Here is an 18,902-nt window from a genome sequence, read left to right on the forward strand (position 1 = left end):
CAACTGTCAAAAAGTCTTTCTCCATTGTGGTAAGTTCTCTTCTGGCTGACTAATTCCAAAGGAAATCATGCATGGAACAATTTTCTGCCAGTCTTGCATAGAAACACCCAGTAATAAGTCCGTGGAGGAGAGTACCAATTGCTTTACCATCTTGCAAAGGCCACAATTAGAAAGTCTCCCTCCTGCACAGACATGTGCTGTGAATGGGATAATCTAAGTGGGTGACTATTTACAGAAAATAGTCACAGCCCCTAAACTGCTTGAAAATGGAAATAAATTCAAAAGGTTTGTTTATATAACAGACATGCCTCCAATTTTTGGAGTGCTCATTTCAGGCCAATGTGATTTACCTGCAATTCTTCAACATAGTCTCACATATCCCACCTGCTGGGTTTTTAATGCATTTTAAAACTTCTTTAAAAAAACAAACATGTAAAGTGAATTAGTAAAATATTAAATTAAATTTTAAAAGAAACCGAGGAATGACGAGTGTGGTATGTATAATATTTAGGCCAAGCTAAACACATCTTCCTCTTCAAATGATTTTTATTTTTCAGAGACTCTTTTGAAAGTTCTTCTTCTAGCTTTTCAAGACAACCTTTCTCCCATCCAATATTTGCCATTATCTTTCCAACATCCCTCATCTACTCAGGCTCCTGGTAACTAGCATTCAACTCTTAATTTCTGCGAGACTGAATATTTTTAGATTCTATATCTGAGGGAGATCATGGCATACTTGGCTTTCCGTGCCTGGTCTATTTTACTTAAAGTATGATCTCTACTTTTATCTACAGTGCTGCAAACCATAGGATTCCATTGCTCTACATGCCAGAAAGCATTCCACTGTGCATAGGGACACTGGGAATATCTTCACTTTTCATCAGTTGATGGACACTGGGCTTGTTTTCATTTCTTGGCTGTTGCGAACAGTGCTGTGATGAGCATCAGAATACAGTGGTTCATTTTTCTGATACAGTAACTTCGTTTCCTTTTGATCCATGCCCCCATAATAAGTTTCCTGGTTCTATTTTTAACTTTGACAGTCCTTCATTCTGTTTTCCATAATGGCCCCACTGATTTACATTCCCCCCCAGCAGTGTACAGAGCTGCCAGTGTGTCTCTTTTGTCTTTTTGATAATAGTCATTCTTACTGGAGTGAGGTGATATTGCCTGGTGCTTTTGATTTGCATGTCTCAGAGGACTAGAGATGGTGAACATGTTTCCCCGTGCCTGCCATGCATTTATAGGATTTTGGTTTTTTTTTTTTTTTTTTTTAAATCCCTATTCAGTCTCATGTCCATTTTAAAAGTCAGTTTGTTTCTGCTATTGAATTGTTTCTGTTTAATATATATTTTGGAAGCATATCAACGTTTTGCAAGTATTTCCTCTTGCTGTACAGAGTGTGTCTTCACATTGATATATGTCTCCTTTGGTTTGCAGGGACTTTTTAGTTTGCTTTCTCCTCGATGGCCTGTTTTCTTCTCAATGTAGCTCTTTAAAACAGCTGTTTCAAACTCTCCAAAGGAGCATTCTACCATGCTAAGTATTATTTCCAGCATCGTAGTTTGACTATTAGGCAAGGCCTTGGTTTTCTGACAATGTCTGTTGTTGGCATCCAGTGTTGCATAGATGTTTAATAATGGGCATTAAAGAATGCTGCAGCTATTCCAGATTTGCTGATTGAGGTTTGATTGTAACTATCTGTGCAATAATTTTATACAAGTTGCTTATAGTTTTGGCTTTCTGTTTGTTTTTGTTTTGTTTCTTGTTGTTGTTTTTAACTTCGTAGCCACTTCCTATATAGTACCTTATAGGACCACAAGCCGCCCTACAGATTACTGTTGCTGTTTTACCTCTGACTTTAGTAGTAGAGAGAGATCCAAGCTCAGGTTTATCTTAACTATTCCGTTCAAGTACTGTACCAAAGGAACCAGAAAACTCTACCATCACAAAATAATGCATCTACATTTGCCTGTACCCTCAAGCCTGTCCCTGAGTCCAGGGTAGTCCCAGATACCTTGCTAACAGTTACTGGTTCGTTAGCCACTTTGGGATTATGACTGAATCTGGGCAGAGTGACCATGAATATAACAGCTCCAGGTGCATATGCTACATGTGTATCAACCAATGACACCTCTGTGTCACACAACGATCCTACAAGACCAACAATGTTCTGCTTTGCCTACTGATGATGTGGCTTGGCTAACGAACTCTGTACCCACTCAAGGGTAATGCTAGTTAAAATAGACAGTCATTGGAGCCATATGCCTTCTTTTGATCCCGTAGGTATAGTCTGTTTCAGACCCTCTCTATCCAGCCAGGACCAAGCATGAAGATATTCAATTGTTACAGGATATTTCAACTGTTGGGGCTTCCTAGCCTAGTACTAAATTTCATTGTAAACTAAGTCTTATATCATCCCACATTGCCCAAGTTTGGAGTAGTCCCTTATCCATTTATTCTGGTCTGCCTCAGCTCCACTCTTGCACAGTTTGAGAAGAGTAGCAAAGCATTAGCCTGTTGTGGATAGCCCTGGGGCTATTTGTAATTTGATGCTAATTATGTTCTCCTTGGAAGGTTTTTGAACAAAATGAGTCAGCACTCAGGTGATTTCCTGTAAACCTTCTTCCCACCTTAATTTGTAAAAAAAAAAAAAAAAAAAAAAAAAAGTTGAGCTAAAAGTGGAGAAAGAGAGAAAAGAAAGAGTGGAAGAGAGAGGACAATGGAGGGGGTGGAAGGAAAGCAGAGCAGAAGCACTTGGCCTGGAGAAACTGTAAGTTATTAGGGGTCATACAGATGGGGAAGATGGTAGTGTAGTGGTAGACTTGGCCAATCTAGGCACACAGCTTGTATTCATATTAATTGAGTTGTGTTTTCATTGCTGGGGTTTATTTGGGTTGGAGATTTACCACAGCATTATCTTATGGTGCTAGATCAGTTCAAAAGCACCTCGTGTAAACCAGTGCTTATGCATAGGACCTTTGGCTGCTGTGGGGTACTAGAGCTTACTATGGCGGTTCTCCAAAATGAATCCTTCTTTGTGGTGTGCACTGATCCCAGAACAAAGAGTTGTTATCCAAGTTTTTCTACAGAGGTGTGAAGTAGGGTGATGATTACACTCAGCCTCCTGACTAATGCAGTTCCCGTGCTGTAATCCACCAACCCGTGATACCAGATAGGATTGGGTTCATACAGCATTTCTTTGTGATGGGCTTCACTGAACTTCACTGTGGTTAGACCTAGAACTAAGCTTCAAGCTATAGCTTAGAGTTACATTTTAGAAGAGTAATTTGCATAAGTCTTGCTTTCTAGAATTTTTAACATTTTCTCATTTTATTACAAGAAAGGCAAACACTTATCATCTGTCACCAGATATCCTTAGGTCTGTGAACAAATGTAAGTATAAGAATAGTTATTAAACTTTGCATTCCACTAGAATACCAACAGCCACACCGACCCACCCACACACATCCACCCCCACACACAAACAGGAGGATGCCTTAACCTGTTGCTCTTTTCTACCCAACTATAACTCTTTCAGTTCTTAATGACATACAGAATGCAAATTAAGTGCCACTGCTTGCTCCAGAAACTTTCTCCACCACACCTTTTGGCTCAGATCCATTATACCAAAATGATGTTATGAACAAAACAAAACAACATTGTGACTTCTCTGTCAGTGCATGAAAAATGTTAAAATGAATAAGGTATATAGTGAAGAATAATACTTTATAGATGAGAGCTCGCAAAATTAAATATAAATCAAGGGATGTAGGAAATGAATTAAGCATCTAATGAGAAATAAATAGTATATATAAATGACATGCATAGTTTGTTACAACTAGACAATCTACATTAACATTCTATATTAATATAATTCTATAACATTTTATATAATATTTGATATACTATTTGAAATAAAATTTCAATCAATTCTCCCTATCAATTATACAGAAAAACTATATATACATATATGTGTGTATAGCATAAATTATTTAAAGGGAATCATTAGAACATTGACTTTCCGCATCATATTAAATGTTGAGGTTTTTTATGTTTAAACTAAATTGATTCACATGCTTTGAAAACTTCTCCTATCTTTCACTAGCTGTCCAATATATCCTCTTTGAAAAACTATTATTGTCCGATTTTCTGTATTTAGTCTTTGTTAAGAAAAATCCATAATTCTCAAACACTAATATTATATAAAACTCTGCTGTGGAACTATTTAGAGATATATTAGCAGGAACAACTAATCGGATAAGAGACCGCCTATAGAATGGGAGAAAAACATGGGGTAAGTTTCCATCTGACAGATGCTTGATATCTACAATATGCAAAGAAATAAAAAGACAGCTAAATAACAATCAAGCAACACAAACATTAAAGTTGCTCCTGACATGAAAAGACAGTTCTCAAAAGATGACCATTTAACACAAGGTGAGACTTTCCAACTTCACTGGCCATTAGACAAATGAGAAGAAATGCTTCACTGTGGTTCATCTCATTTCTATCTTAAAGTTTGTTATGAGGAAACCCAGATGATAGTCTCACAAGAACACCAAGCATACACACAGCATATACACATAGCATATACACATAGCATATACACAGAGGACCTGGTAAAGGCTACAGGCTTGCTGCTTCAGTCTTTGTGGGTCCATTTTTAAAAGAAATAGAAAAGTTAAAGCCCTAAACACCGCAACATCACAAAAGGTGTCAGTAAAAGAAACTGGGGAGGGGAGGTTGATGCTAAAATGACTAGGAAGTATTAGGTAAGTGAAATCAACTGGAACAGACAGTCACTGAATATCTCAAAATTATGATCAATAACAAACAAAGACATCATGAGGGACATCCTCCATTTTCACACACATGAGCACAAAATAATTTCTTTTTTGTTGTTTTTGTTCAGATTTTGCTGTCCTCAGGTGAGTCCAGGGACTCACATCAACTGAATCATAAAGGCGAGTGAGGCTTTTTCTCACATGCATAGCTCTACTTGGCAGCAGATAAAGCCCTAAATCACTGTCTGGCATTTTCCCTCCTAAAATACTTTATTACTTACACAGATCTTCCCTAAATAGATATCTTCATATTCTCAGCAAATGTTCTCTGCAAAAATAACTTAGCTTTAAAAATAACTTTATCAAGTAAATTATCTGAAAAAAAAAAAAAAAGCATTAAGAAAAGTTCACCGCAACATCACAAAAGGTGTCAGTAAAAGAAACTGGGGAGGGGAGGTTGATGCTAAAATGACTAGGAAGTATTAGGTAAGTGAAATCAACTGGAACGGACAGTCACTGAATATCTCAAAATTATGATCAATAGCAAACAAAGACATCGTGAGGGACATCCTCCATTTTCACACACATGAGCACGAAAGAATTTTCATGGAACATGGCTCACAACTGGATCCTGGAGGGTTTTCTGTCTATAGAGACCGTAAAACATTTTAAAGTGTTTGAGAAAAACAATCTATGAAGCACCTTGTCTCACACAGATTTTTGACAACACAAGTCAGCCTATCAAGGATATATGTGAGTTTGAGACAAGGAAAGAAAGAGACCTGAGAAGGATAAAGGATGCGAATATATTAATTTTACATTACCATGTATTAGAAATTGCACTCAGAGTTTGGCAAATGCCTACTTACATGTGCCATGTAAAATAGCCCCCAATATGGCCCTTAATACATTATTGTTTTGGGTTTTGTTGTTATTGTTGTTGTTATTCAGATTTCTTTGTGTCCTGGAACTCACTTTGTAGACCAGGCTGGCCTCGAACTCAGAAATCCACCTGCCTCTGCCTCCCAAGTGCTGGGATTAAAGGTGTGTGCCACCATGCCTGGCTTGTACCTACTCTTACAATTAGCCTTGGAAGGGAGTCACTGAGAATTGTCTAAATGAAAATTTTATGTATGTCTGCCTTGGAAGCTGCTATTTGCATGGACACTCTAAAGATAAACTAACAGTAAATGAGCAGCGTTTAGACCTATCTTACCTTGTATTGATAACAGAGAAATTATCATTTAGGGGGACCTGAAAATACTGAAAATAATAGAACACTGACACATTTTAGGCTTGCCAGTTGTCAAGAAACAGGAAAACCATGATAGAAAAGAATAGTGATAATGGATAACCAAGGAAAAGTAAACAGGACCAAAAGTTTAAGTGCCATTTAAAAACAATTTTCATAGCTGGCCATTTGATGTGTATTTTTGAACACCATTTATTAAATAAGATCAGTAGAATATCAGGTTATGGAGATGTAATAACCGTAACGAAAGGGGAGAAAGTATAGACCTTTGCTTATTTCATAAACGTAATAAATTTGCTCCTCTAACTTTTTTCTAGTTAGCATATTATCTGCTTATGTGTTTGTTGAGACAGGTCTCACTATGTAGGTCCAGCTGTACTGGAACTGCACAGACCAGGTGGCCTAGAACTCACAGAGATCTGCCTGGTTCTGCCTTCAAGTGCTAGGGTCAAAGGTGTGTACCACCACCACCACCACCACCACCACGACCTGGCTTGTAGGTAGCACATTCTAAAGCACTGATTCTAAACAAAATCTTGTCTGAATAAAAGGTTTTTAAGACAATTCCTATGGAAGTCAAATTAATTTTCTCCCCAGAGATATTCCCCACCTTACTACGACCCTAACCCCTATATACTCCCAAAGAGACTAATCAATCTATACTAATTTGAGATACTCTAAATTTGACTTTCATGAGAAAAGCCCATTTGTGTTTGCAAATGTTATTAGTGCCAATGAGACTATGTACAATCCTACATCTCACTGAAAATGTGAAGAGTTTTATAAGTTTCTAAATTTTTACACTATAGAATATTTTAATAGACTATATATTTTAAGAACTATGTCAGCAAAATGAGAAATTTGTAAACATTTTATGAATCCAAAAGTTCTCAGAATGCCTTATACATGAACTCAACACATTTTGCTCTGAAAAAGAAACAAGTAAACAAAACCATATTCAGAGAGTTTTAAATTGTGGCATCAGCATATTCCTGCAACTGGCTAAAAAGAGGAAAATAAATGGATCTCTGATTATATTTCAAAACCCAAAGCACTATACAGAGATTTACATTTCCAATGCTATCCCAAAAGCTCCCCATACCCCCCCCACTCCCACTTCTTGAAATTGGCATTCCCCTGTACTGAGGCATATAAAGTCTGCACAACCAATGGGCCTCTCTTTCCAATGATGGCCGAATAGGCCATCTTTTGATACATATGCAGCTAGAGACATGAGCTCTGGGGGGAGGGGGGTACTGGTTAGTTCATATTGTTGTTCCACCTATAGGGTTGCAGACCCCTTTAGCTCCTTGGGTACTTTCTCTAGTTCCTCCATTGGGGGCCCTGTGATCCATCCAATAGCTGACTGTGAGCATCCACTTATGTGTTTGCTAGGCCCCGGGATAGCCTCACAAGAGACAGCTATATCTGGGTCCTTTCAGCAAACTCTTGCTAGTGTATGCAATGGTGTCAGCATTTGGAGGCTGATTATAGGATGGATCCCAGGTATGGCAGTCTCTAGATGGTCCATCCTTTCATCTTAGCGCCAAACTTTGTCTCTGTAACTCCTTCCATGGGTGTTTTCTTTCCAATTCTAAGAAGGGGCAAAATGTCCACACTTTGGTCTTCGTTCTTCTTGAGTTTCATGTGTTTTGCAAATTGTATCAATAGCCAGAAGCTGGAAAGAACTTAGATATTTTCTTTATTTACATTACAGAAATATGGAATGTTTCATGAATTTGCCTGTCATTTTGCGCAGTGGCCATGCTAATCTTCTCTGTATTGTTCCAATTTTAGTATATGTGCTGCCAAAGCAAGCACTAGTTACCAATTCTTAAAGAACTCATTTGAAACTATTATATTACTAATCCAAATATTAGATGTTATTAATTATAGCATACATAGACAATATTTTTACTTTGTCATATAACCTTAGAAATTTTATTTTATCAGTCGTAAACACATGCATAAATAAGCAAGAGTAAATGGGGTCAGCAAATTGTATTTACATATATATGTAACAATATATATTACCATTGTTATGGATAGATATGAACATATATGCATGTATGTAATTTTACCTACAATTTTGGATTTTTATTTTTCCTGAATTTTGCATTTCAGTTTTATAATAGGAATGTTCACTCTATATTGGGAATTTGTATCTTCCTTATCCTCTATGAAGGAAGATCTTTGCAGCCACAATTTCTAATTATGAACATCTTGGCCTCAGTAAATACTATTTATGATGTATACATAATTCAACACATGAGTTCTAATAGACACATGTACAAAACAACTCCCACACTCAAATGATCAGGGATCATTGTGAAACAGGAGGCAGAAAGATGTAATTTTAGAAGCAAAATACATAAAATCTCATCAACATAACTGGACAAATGTCAGCTGTAAATGGATACCCATATACAAGCTCAAGTGGAAAGGGAAAACCCAAGAGGCCCTGGACCTCCACAAAGAGATACAGGTAACTAAGGAATGCTTAGATCAGAAGAAATAGTCTCCCTCAAAGAAGAGTATACCATTTAGTCAACCAGTACCAAGTGGTCAGCTCTGAACACATACATATATGTAATAATACAGGTTGAACAATTCTATTTATGTATTTAGGACTATGTACGTGTGACTACACACATATATATACACACATCCACAAATGTATGTAAAAAATATGTAAAAAATTAATGAAAAAGAGGTCACAAATTTGAAAGAAAGCCAGGAGGAGTGGTATATGGGAGTGTCTGAAGGGAGGAAAGGGAAGGAGGCAATGTCATAATCATATAATAATCTGAAAAAACTAAAAGAATTAATAAACATGATGTATATAATAAACACATACAACCAGTTTTATGTGCCAACTTATAAAAATTAAATGATTGAAATGAAAATGAGGTATGTGTTTTTTTGTCAAAATTTTTAAATATGTGAAAGAATAAGTGAGGTTTATTTATATATGACAACCATGTTCCCGGAGTCTGTATAATTATCTGTCAATTAGAAATAAAATAAATTAAAAAATGAATAATTTAGAATAGTTAAAGCAGAAGGATGGCTTTTTGTGTAAATTGAAAAATATCCCATATGAGTGTGCTGGTACATGCCTTAAATATCACACTGGGGAGACAGAGGCAGTTGGAACTCTGTATGTTTACTGTCTACAAAAAAAAAAAAAAATGTTTCTTCATATAAAAGTCCTAGCTATGAAAGTGAACTAGACACAAGCCTTCTAATACAACTCCCTTAATTCTAAAGAACTGGATTTTCATAGGGGAATTTGAAACATCTGCATGAATCTATTTGAATCTTTGGTACTTACCCATACATGGATACATTGGTACAACCCAAGTGTCTTACTTCATATTTCATTAGGTAGAGAGCCATAGCAGGTAGCAGTCACTGTATGACGCATGATAGTTTCTACATTCTCTCATCTTGAAGTGTTTGCTTAGGATTTCACTGCACTGTGTGCTGCTGCACTCTTGCAAGAAACTGGAATATTTAGACCTTGATAGTAGCGTCTTATATATATCTGACTTGAGAAGTTTATCATGGGAGACACAATGAGGCAGAACTGGGAAAAAATCATTCTGATTTCTAAGTCAGCATTTCTTCTAATATTAGGTGACAGCAGAAAGTCTTTTGGAGTTTCATATTCCTTTTCTAAAAGGTAAGAGAACATTGCAGCACAGGGTCTTGAAAAGCCAATCTATAGTCCTTGGTCTCTGCTCCCCTCTCCTTCTCCTGAGGAGAGCCTCACACTAACCTTCTCTAGAGCTACTTTATCTTCTGCCTGAGAATTTGTTGTTGATTTTAAATCATTCGGAGGACCAGGGTAAAGGCTCCAGACAATTTCTCTATTTTCCAGTCGAAGATGTCATCTACATAAAAAGAGGACCACAGCACCTCTTGTTTAGTGATACAAGGCTTAAGTGGGGTGAATACACAGAGATGAAAAACACTGATGGAAGTCTTAGAATCCCACCTATTGTACCTGGCAGAAAACACTGATATTCACTCAAACTACATAATGTGCAAAACCCCAAATCTAAAAAGTTTCTTGAAGAAAGGACTTCTCCAGCTCAGAGCAAAGCTTTCTTAGGCAGAATGCACACATTTCAAAAAAATTAGTTTGAGGATAAAAAGATTTGGAAAAGAACAGTTAAAGATAAGACAATCATATACATAATATATTTTATAACAAACCACGAACCATATTCCAATAAATAAAGTCATCATTAACATTTAATATCAGATTACCAAAGTACGGTTTTAACAGACATGTATACATTCAATGAACACATATAAAATAATGTGGAAAATGATGTTTTCAGTGATTATTTTGAAATAGGAAGAATTTGCCGACCATAAGTGTGCCATTACTTTAAAATAAGGATTATATTAAGTTTAAAGTACTTAAAAATTAATGCACATAAGCATTTAGCTCAATTCTTGAGGTCATTATTTTCCTATGAGGTCCCCATGGACATAAAAAGTCCTGTACATTTTTACAGATTGCTCTCTGGAAGTTTTTCTTCTGTTTCATCTCTTTTGCAGCCGTTTAATTCTCTGTCTCAGCTGGAGATTCTAAGTGGGTGGAGGTGAAGGGCTGGCACTTCTACAATTCCATAAGGACACTACCACACTGATGGAAAAGTCCATCATGAACAATGAGAAGATAAGGCAGGGTCACAACATAGGGCAACTACATTGCAGGTAGAGAAATGAAGAGGACTGGCACTTTTGAAAACAACTGGCAGAGTTTTGTTAAAAAAATATATGACTACAGAGTATGAAGCAAGCCTACTTCTGTGCATCTCCATAAAACAAACGCATACAAAGGTGTCCACATTCAGTGTGAGCTTTGTTCAGAATTGCCTAAACAGAGCAACCCAGATGTGTGCTGAAGATTAATAGGGATAATATGTTTCTATTGTTGCATAATGCACCAGTACACCCTCGGTGGCTTAAAACAGCCCTCTTAGGCTAGTTTATAGTCTATAGTCCAAACATCCTGGCAGCTCACAACTCCCAAGACAAAGACAGAGGTAAAGGCCAGGATAGGCTCTTTTCCTAAGGTTCTGTGGAAGAGTCTCCCCAGTATCTTCAGATTATTGGCAAACACAGCTTCTTGGAGCTTTATCACTGGACGGCAATTTTCCTCTCTTAGCATTTATGTGGTGTTGCCCTCAAATGTTATCAGTCCCTGTACTGCAGAACAGAGTCCCACTCCAACTTTAAAGACATTAGTGATAAGCAAATGCACTGAGTGTTTTAAATCTCTGACTTCTGTGTGAACCAGCTATTTAGAACTCCCCCTTATTTCAAAGGGCTCACATATTTTAATTGGCCTCCTCTGGGTTAATTCTCTTTTGCCATGGGATATAAGAGAACTGTAGAACTGACTGATCCACATAATGTAGAGAAGCTCTTCCTATATTCAAGCACCATGTTCTCCCTCCCCCTTCCCCTTCCTCCTCCCTGTCACCCCCCTTTTCTAATAAGAAGTCTACTAATCACACTGGGTAAGCCAGTGATGACTCCGTAACATCAATTCTGCTATAGACACAACACATACAAATAGTACTGCTAGTTAAAGTTAGAGGTATTTTATAACTAACAAACACTATGCTTGGTGAACAGACCAGACACAAAAAGACAACGTGTATGACTATATTTACATGATATTCTACAAAGGAAAATACAAAGCCTATAGTGAGTGACTATCAATGGTGGCTCATAGTTTCAAAAACAAAACAAAAAGCAACTCAAGGAAAAAAAACCAAAATGAAAACAAATTAAATCCACTAAATATAAGAGAGTCTGTAAGTGATGGACTAGTCTATAGATAACTTTGATTCAGCATAGTTATATTTAATTAACTCACTAATATCTTTATTTGAAGATACATTTAGTTATCTCCCATGTTTAAGAAAGAATTGTCTACTGAAAGTCGCCATTATTTTCCTCAGTATTTTCTCATAGGGGTTCTGCCATTCACTTTTAAGGCATTACTTGTGTTCATTTGTACCATTGAACTCTAAGGAGTAGCTTTGCAGGTGACTGATGGAGTTTCCTAAGAACACAAGCTTTTTATCTTTAATAACAAGTGATCTCATTTTCTCCTCTCCATTCTCACTGCATTTTATAGACCTTTCAGGACACTATATAATGGTAGTGTCAGCAAATATCTTTTTATGTTACTGAGTGTAATCAAAACCCTTTGACTGAATAGAATTTATTACTTATGCATTTATATATATGCTATAATACCAAAATAAATGTCCATGAATTTGACAGGGAACAAGCAGGGAGTTGGGAAAGGTTGGGTAGAGGGAAGGAAAGAAAGATGATTTGATTTGTAGTTTCAAAAAATTAAATGGAAGTATGAACATCTTCAATAACCTCTATTAAATAAATATTGTGCTTCTATCAGTTGAGAATATGGAAAACAGTATTACAAATGAATTCTGTTAAAGATCACCTGTTTACTTTAGTGTTGGCTACAGTTGTGGAGCAATCTTTATCCATATTCTGTTATCCATGCTTTCTGGTCCCAATGAGGCACATACCTATCTTATGATCACTCTTATTACAAAAGAGTGATTCTTAGTGTTCTATGGCTTCTCAGGGGCCTCCACTCACAATTCCTTGTTGGGTCCTAGGTTATCTTCATCTATGTTTAAAGACTTCTCTATCTATTATGGAATTAGGATTCTCTCTCTCTCTCCCTCTCCCTCTCCTCCCTCTCCCTCTCCTCCCTCTCCCTCTCTCCCTCTCCCTCTCCCTCTCCCTCTCCCTCTCCCTCTCCCTCTCCCTCTCCCTCTCCCTCTCCCTCTCCCTCTCCCTCTCCCTCTCCCTCTCCCTCTCCCTCTCCCTCTCTCTCTCTCTCTCTCTCTCTCTCTCTCTCCTGGAACCATCTTTTCCTCATATGGCTCACCTGGCTCTGCGCTGTCTGTTATTATCTGAGTTTCTCTGGGAAAGAAGCTTATTCTAATCTTTCATCTCCTTTAACTTCCCCAGTGTTTCTGTTACTGTGTCTTAAAAATCTAGTTTCCTTAGCTCTAAGTTTCCTGCCTGGGTAATTGAACAAACTCATCTTTTCCTTGTTCTCTCTCCTTTTCTCTCCTTACTCCCCATTTCTTTTCCTTTACTTCTCCTCCCTACCGTTTTCTTTCCTTTTTGATTCCCAATTTTCTTTTGATTTAAAAACAGACCACCATTTCATTTCTATACTTTACGTTAAGGCTGTATGACTTTTTAACATGTTACATATATCCTGACTTTTGTTGCATCTGGCATGACTAGCTACTTGTGAAATAAACGATAAATGGACCAACAGTTTTGAAAATGGATCCTTTATTTTTGTCCTGTTTTCTTCCATGTTTTATTTACAATTAATACTTGCATCATCTACAAAATAGAGGTAATTATTCTTAGCTGCTATATTAGGTAATGTGAGAAATGAGAAACGGCTTGGTAAGCTACAGGTCTATATAAATGGTAGTTTATATTAGTTTTATCCCATGTTAACTATCCCAATAGAATTGTATTTGCTTAATAACCCAACGAGGTCAGTCACTTAAAATAGAAGACAGGATTCCAACAGAGGCGTATGAAGCCAAAGGCCCTTTTCTGGCTGTCCCTAAAGCTTGTATTCTATATCATCTTCTCTGTGGTGGTCTAGGCCACAGCGGCTATAGCTGAGCACAAGACAGCAGGAGGTATAGAGCAAAAGGGGCTGAAAACAACTCAGAAGAGGTAAGAGGACTAACAGGCAACAGCACCACTGGAATACAGGCCGTATCCTTCCTCTGTCCTCTGTCTCAGTTTTTCTTCTTCATTTTGTGCAAAATGGGTGTTAGCACAGTGTCTGACTTTTCCTCCTTCCTCACCTTACTTATTAATCCCAGATCCTGCTTGATATGGTTCTTACCGCACTGGCAAGAGAGCAGCTTTCATGTTCAGGTTAAGGTGTTTGATCTGTGGTGTTTTCTACAGAAGTTTTCTGTGGGACACCCTAGTTGTATACAATAATAATCATTATCATCCTTGCATAAAACGCCATAAAATCTCATTATATTTTAGAATTATAGCTTCTCCTATGTTTACCTGACTATATTTTCTAACATTTGTATCAAGATATGTTCTTAATACATATTTTTCTACATACTTAAATATTCTATCTTTGGTATTATGGATAAGATGTTAAGGTAGTACTCATCAAATCTTTCTAATGAGTCTGAGTATTGCTTGATAAAATGAAAGCTAATGGAGGAGTTGTATCTCAAGTATTTTTCTGCATGGAGGGGATAGTACTTCCCCAAGAAGACATGGGTAATGAGAAAATTTCATTGCTATGCATTGAATGCTTTCTACAAGGTATTAATTGGGAAGTATTAAGCAATCCCCCAAACAACTCAAGCTATTGCCATTGCTCTTGGTTTCCCATCAGAACTAGGTGATAAATGTCTCCTGATAAAGTTGCCACATTTTTGTTGCACACATATTGAACACATAGAGAAATAGAGTCAGAACTGACCCCCAAACTTGCTCCCTGTGGTCCATGCATAATAATGCCATGGTCACCTCTCGAGGAGAAAAGTCATTAATGATGTTATCCAGTGGCAAGCCCTGTATGCCATAATACCTTCTGTTCAGATGAGATATACCCACCAGTTGAACAGTGGCATGAAGGTTATATGTTAACTAACCACTTTTGGATTGATTGAGGCCAACTGCACATGAAGAAAGTCTTGCATGGAACTTTAAACCTGGGACACACATTCATGACTCAGGAAGCCATATACTCTAGAGGAGAATCTTTCTACGCTTACTTGTTAAAAGCACGTGTTATCAAACTTCCTTCTACATATTTATGTTTATACACATGCATTAATGTCACCTTCAAATTTGGCCAGAGAGGTTTCTCCATGCATCTGTTAGCAAATAATGCAGAAACTCAATACTAGTCAGTGTGCTAAAAATAATAAGTCTTGAGTGCTCAACCATAAGTGGGACATCTGTGTCACACCTCATACCTAAGCCACTCTGTGGGTCAGAGAAACCTAGGAAGAGGGAGTAGAAGCAATATGAGATCTGGGAGATGATAAATGATGCTATGAGAGGCTTTCTTCTTGACATTACAAGGTCATTCCACTCACGGACTCCCTGCAGCTATATGGTTACCTGAACAAAACCTGCACAAAATTAAACCAACAAGATCAGTCAATATCCTAACAGACACCACTGATTGAACTCAGCGGGTTACTTCCAGCCATACCAAAAAACCCCCAAAAAAAACCCCAAAAAAATAAAACCAAACCAAACCAAAACCCAAAAAAACAGGGAAGTAGGTATAAAGAGATTGGGGTGGGAGAAATAGGGGAATATTGGAGGTTCCTGTGGGGAGCATGAGGAAGGGACTAGGGTAAAATATGTTCAATATACTTTTTATGTGTTTGAAATTGTCATCGAATAAAAGATATTCTTTAAAAAATAAGGTGAAACACCATTAATAAAGATATCTAACATTGACCTCTAGTCTCCAAATGTACCCACTCATATACATATGTGTGTGTGTGAACATGCGCACACACACACCAACACATTCACAAAGAGGATGTCCATAATCTATATTTTTACTAACTGAAAATGCAGCTTAATTCGTGAGCTCCATATCGGCAATGAGCTTAGAGGCTGGGTGTTTGCAATCTCTACTCTCCCTGATGCATTCTGATTTTACCACCCATGAACCACTCTGAAACAGAGATGCTGAGAGAACTCACCTCATGGGCTAATATGGCTTTCAGACTTCACTCCTTTCTGTTTGAGGCAGGGCCCCTGCATAGGAAAGGCTAAACAATGCTCGCTGGTTTCATTGCTCTAACAAAAGCCATGAAAGTAATTTTGTAAAGTGAATGAATAAAGAATGAAAATGGCTGTAGAGAACAAAGAATAATCCATGAAAGCTTAACTTCTTTGTTCTAATAAACCATGCTGTTACGAGTAGCTGATTCACAGACAATGCAAAGTAACAGAAGGGAACGAACCAGGCTCTGGACTGTGAGATGAGAATGAGATTAAACGTAAGGTGCTTATGTTTCCTGATATTCTAATAAACAAATCATTAAGAATATGGACAGGAGAGATGCATAGAGAAAAGAAGACTGATTTATGGTTGTATTTTTTTTAAACTTTTAACCTGTCAAAACCATTGTTTTTACTTAATTTCATTCTGTACGTGTTCTATACAAAATGTGTTCACGAGGTGGGGTACCTATTAAGGTATGTTTTAATACATGCAGTAAGTGTTGAAATTAAGATAGGAATATCTCTCTCTTTAAATGTTTTTCTTACTTTAGTGTGAAAACATTTTACATCTTTTCCTCAGGCTTTTCAGAAATACACAGTATACTATCATCATATATAATCATCTCTCTTTCAATATACAACAGAAGTTCTAATTTCTATCTGGTAGAGGCTCAATACCCAGAGATCAACATTTGCTATACTCTGAATGGTTTCTGTTTCCCACCTTCTGGATACCACCATACTACTGTCATCTTTAAGGGGATGAGTCTTCCCATAATTCACATGCGTGAGATCACACAAGTGAGGGCATATAAGTGCGACCATGAACTTAGCCTGTACCTGCCTAACTTCACTCTACATAAGAATCTACTGTTCCATCCACATTGACATAGGTAATGGGGCGTCCTTCACTGACCACTGTACTGTGTATTTACAAATCACATCTCCAACAAATCATCAACATTTAAAACAACAATAAAGTGCAGTAGCTGTTCTTAGCATCCGCTGCAGGATGCTAAGGAAACTCAATGTTCATTTATAGCCACTTATATTAGATTAACTGCAGAGGGGAATTATGAAATTCATGATGTCTGCTATATCTTAAAGTTTTTTATAAACTAAAAAAGACCCCTATTTTCCTTAGACAACAGCTGACAAGTAATTGCTCCGTAGTCAATAATTAAAGGTCAAGATAAAACTGATGACAACAACAAATAAGACCCCCCCCCCCATTTTTCAAGGAATTATATCAACCATGTGTTGTTATGAAAAAAATGAATGCAATTAAAATTTTCTAAGCCATGTGGTGGCTATATTTTATCTGAGTTAAGCTTAGGGGGACTGAATCAGTGGTTAGCAGCATATATAGCGCCTTCTGAAGACCTAAGTGTGGTACCCAAGCAGCTCACAACCACCTGTAACTATGACTTCAGGGAAATCCAACCACTTACAACTCTGATTCCAAGGAGATTAAATGTCTCTTGCCTCTTAAATACCTGCACACACCTGTACATACTTACAAACAAATGTATATGTATATGTATATGTATATGTATATGTATATGTATATGTATATGTATATGTATATGTATATGTATATTCACAGAGATGATAATAAGTCTTTAAAAAAGAGTAAGACAAAAAAATAAGCAAGGAAATTTAAATGATTCAGACCTGAGTTCAAGTCCAATCTGTGACATTTGTCTGTGGTATGCTCTTGGAAAAATTATTTACTCCCTCACTTTTCAATATGCTCATCTGTAAAATGGTTATAGTCCTTCCTTCAAGATGGCTAGTTAGAAGGCAATAGATATGTACATCTTCAGTATGCCAGGCAATGATAAATTCCACTAAATATACATTAGCTTGCTTCATTATCTTCTAATAATTTCTTTGATTTTATTATTTAAAAATACCCCCAGATGTTTAGAATTATGCTAAAACTGTACAACATCATAGGAAGAAAATGAAATAGTATAATGCAAATGATTCATTTCCTTATATTCTGTCAAGTTTAACTGAACACTTTATGTGTATGTATAAATTTAGTGATTATAGGAAGAAAAACCAGACCAATAGAGAGAGTGAAAGAGAGTGAGAGAGAAGAAACAAAAATTGTAGATTATCTTCAAAGTCTAGTTATGACTAAGTGTGGCCATTCATCATTAATAAAAATTATATAGCAATGTGAAGTCATCGTACACATTTTAGATTAAGTTGATTTACAGCAGCAGGAAAAGATGCATAGCTCAGGTAGGATATTCTTGTTCAACTGTCTAGCTTCCCAAGCCTTAAATAACCCATATCCTGCCCCCACTAAAAATTGTCATGCCTGACTCGTCCAGAACATGTGATTCTGCAAAAATGATACCATATCCTACCAATATGCTATGGTTTTCTTGGCTTTTGTCTTCTGTAATGTTTAACTACCTTAACCTGAAGTGTCTTCTAATCCCTCCACGGATGATCAAAAGGCTAATATTTAAAAGAAAATAGATTCATTCTATCCATAAAATCACACTAAATTGCTTTCAACAACAGTTTATTAGGTTTTAAAACATATTAAACTTTTGAGAACACAAGAAAATGAAAATAAACCTCTTATAATGGTCTGGGAAGATAAAGAACTGAATAGGGAGGGTTCCAGATTTCATCAGTGGTTGTTGCATTTGAGTTTCCAAATGATTTTGAGATTAGGTTCTAGGGAAGCGATCTAATTTCCAATATCTATTTGTTGTCCTTACAAACTATTAAAAATACCCTGCAAATTCCATCACGGCAGCACGAAAACTACCTCTCCCAGATGGCTTCTCATATCCATTAATGGAACAAAACAAATTGTTGGAACATGAGTCTTGATTTTGGTTTTGTAACATATGGTCTTACATTTATATCACACAATAAAGCACTTAAAAATAGATGGAACTTGTGGAATTTGCAGAAAATCCCTTGCCTGTGTGCCAATATATTTGAGCTCATTTTTCTTATTCGCCTGTGCAAATTAAAACTGCATTGTTTAGGAACCATATCTAGCA

The 18,902-nt window shown here is 36.8% G+C and overlaps 1 non-coding gene across 1 annotated transcript; it reads right to left on the reverse strand.

Moving 5' to 3' along the window:
• Positions 1–7,754: 7,754 nt before the first annotated feature.
• Positions 7,755–7,860, reverse strand: Gm23041. Its single transcript, XR_003949158.1, has one exon. It is a non-coding gene; the product is annotated as a U6 spliceosomal RNA (small nuclear RNA).
• Between the last annotated feature and the right edge of the window lie 11,042 nt (positions 7,861–18,902).

Source organism: Mus musculus, chromosome 10 (assembly GCF_000001635.26).
Source record: "Mus musculus strain C57BL/6J chromosome 10, GRCm38.p6 C57BL/6J".
Lineage (NCBI taxonomy): Eukaryota > Metazoa > Chordata > Mammalia > Rodentia > Muridae > Mus > Mus musculus.